The sequence below is a fragment of the Dama dama genome, chromosome 26 (genome assembly GCF_033118175.1).
Source record: "Dama dama isolate Ldn47 chromosome 26, ASM3311817v1, whole genome shotgun sequence".
NCBI classification, from domain to species: Eukaryota; Metazoa; Chordata; class Mammalia; order Artiodactyla; family Cervidae; genus Dama; species Dama dama.
This window is the reverse complement of record NC_083706.1, coordinates 25,456,002-25,458,876: the sequence shown is the minus strand read 5'-3', so window position 1 is coordinate 25,458,876 and position 2,875 is coordinate 25,456,002.

Sequence of the window (2,875 nt, the reverse complement as noted above, 5' to 3'; positions counted from 1 at the left end):
AGGCAAGGAAATGTTTGGGAGCAGCGGAGCATGGGAAGATCTGGAGCATCTCTGCCTCGTCCAAGGACGGAAGCTGCCTTGCAGCTCCAGTGGGCTGTCGTCATGCAAGACTGCAGGCCACTTGCTGCCAAATGTGATTTCTCAAGAGGATCAGGAGACCTAGATTTTAATGTGAAATTAACTTAATTTCTCAAATGAACGTTGCTCAAAATTTTAGAGCCAAGCATACAAAGATGATGAACCACACCCAGCTAATAGGAGGCCATTGGTGATTCCTGAGCTCATATTCAGCTCATTTAGCTTTGTCATTTTTTATGAGAGTACTGGGATTTTACAATCAGACACCCAGGCTCTTGGCAGGGTGATTATGGATGTGGAAGACTGAAAAACATGAGATGTCATTTCATTGAGATCATAATGTTTTGCTCTCACCAAATTTTCAAAAAAGAGCCACTTCTTGAATTCTCTTAAGGTAGTACCATCAGGCCAGTGACCTATGTTGTTTCATCATTAAAATAAGGGAAATATTGCATTATATTTGCTGGATCTGTCACTTTTCTATATGGAAATCTCATAGAAAAGGATGCTGTTTTAAGCAAATTTTCATGTCTCACTAGATTGGCAAGCTTTTTCAAAGACATTTTCCAGTAAATACTTAGGCTCGATGGTCTCTGGTGCAACTCCTGAACTCTGTGTGGCTGCACAAAACAGCTGCAGACAATACAGATGAATGAGCCTAGCTGACTTCCAATAAAACTTTATTTATACAAACAAGCTGCAGGCCAGATTTGGCCCACGGGCTATCGTTGAATGTAGTTATGGCATTAAACCATAAGGTTGTCTTCAAAGGGGTAATCTGTGTTTGATTCAACTCTATCTTCAGTCCACATAATCGTGGCCCAGAAGAGGTACTCCATGAACATTTGCTCAAATAAATGGAAGGTTGTGGAACTTAGCCATTTATGTTAATAATAGTCAACTTCCCACTTGGGTGACTGAAGATCCATAGTAGATGTTATAGTTATGTTCACCCTGAGGCTTACATCAGTGTATTAGTTCCCTCAGAGAGTCTATGGTTAATCCAAATGTTCTGGACAAGGGAAGGGGGTGCTCAACCAGACTCCTGAAGGCAAGTGACCTTGGGAAATGCTTAGACCACACTCTTAGACTGATGAGCCAGAGAATAAGAACCATGAGAAGATCCTCATAGTTTCACAGACAGGTTTCTCCCAAATCTTTCCTCAACTCTTTCAGTAACTTAAATGTCCAAACACCAAGCATCTGTTGTTTCCTTATGCAGTAGTGCAGGGTACACTGAAACATTTCCCCAAACCATTTCTATCCTGCTATGAGAAGTTCACTGGGATATTTTTGTCTTTGCTTATATATTATTTATTTCTAGTGCTGGTGACAATCCTCTAAATTGATTTTATTACTCACCAGGTATGGCGTTTGGTTTGACTATCAAAGAAATAGACTCAGTGCTTCTCCTAATGGGATTTACAGGCTAACTGAAGAGATGAGACATGCATGTACCAACACGTATGGAAGAGGCTGATAAGAGATGAGGTACAACCCTGGAGGCATTTGGGTTTCTTTGGTGGTAGTAGTTGGAGTTTTGAAATCGCAGATGAGTTATGCTACTGGTTGGGGCTGGAGCCCTGACACATAGAAAATCTGCTTGAAAGGGGGGATGGGGATGGAGTGGGAAAATGTGTAAATTGGGATAAGGCCCCACTTTAGAAACATAAATAAATATTCCAAGTAAAAAAGCCACACAAGACATTTCCATTCCCAGGGTGAAGGAGAAACTGGATAAAAATTGGTCAAGGATGTGTTGACTGGAACTATGTATGAGAGGATTAAAGAGGAATGGAATGTCCTCATTTGGTTCATTTACAAATGGAACTAACAGAAGGAATAGTCTGAAGATGAGTATAATTTTTTTAAGTGAAGGTAACTCTAGAAGAAAAAGGAGATAAAATTTGAATATTAATGAAGTCAATCTAGACATGCAGTTATCAAAAAAATTTTTAAGTGAATTTTGCTTAAGATTTTTAAGTTATAAAAATATAGAAGCACAGCATCCTTTAGCTGAGGGACCTTAGTTTGCCACATCTTGAATGGTTTGGGGTAGATAATGGGAAAAGAAACCATTCTAGAGGCTTTAGGTAGTCAAATAGTCAAGCAGATTAGTTAGCTTTGATAGCCACATTCAAGTTATGGGTAAAAACACATTGATTGGAGGAGTGAAGGAGCAAGAAATGGAAGGGGTAGAATTGGCAGAAAGAGCTCAATGTTGGTGACAACCACACTAAAAGTAGTCACATGAATTTTCATCAACATAAACAAATTAGAAAGCAGAGAACCCTTGTAGAAAAGTCCTGGAAGTGAGAACCAAGCCAAGGTGGAAAAAAAGAAATAGAAATGCCCATGAAGTAGCTTGGGATGGATAAATTAATGCTCAAGGAAGACATATATACTTGAGAATCAGGAAGCTGAGGAATGTACAAAATGGCTTAAGAAGGGAGACAGAACAAAGAGAAAATAAGAGGCTTAGTATTGAAACCCAGAAGAGGAGGAAATAACATTATTACTGATTTTCTTTATTATGTATGGCTCCAGTTTTATGCAGAAAATATCAGACAGCAACACATATCTTATTTGAAGATCATTTTCACTTTGACAATTCTATAATGGGGTTTTCAGTCTTAAAAAAAAAAAGAACAAACGAAAAAAAGGAAAACAATTAGCAAGCAAAGTGGATGGTGTTCTCTATTACACAGAAGATGGCATCATGGAAGTCAGCAGTCTGGTTCAGGGAGCATGTCTGTAATTATGGACCAATGAGTAAACTTCTGCCAATTTTTTCTTA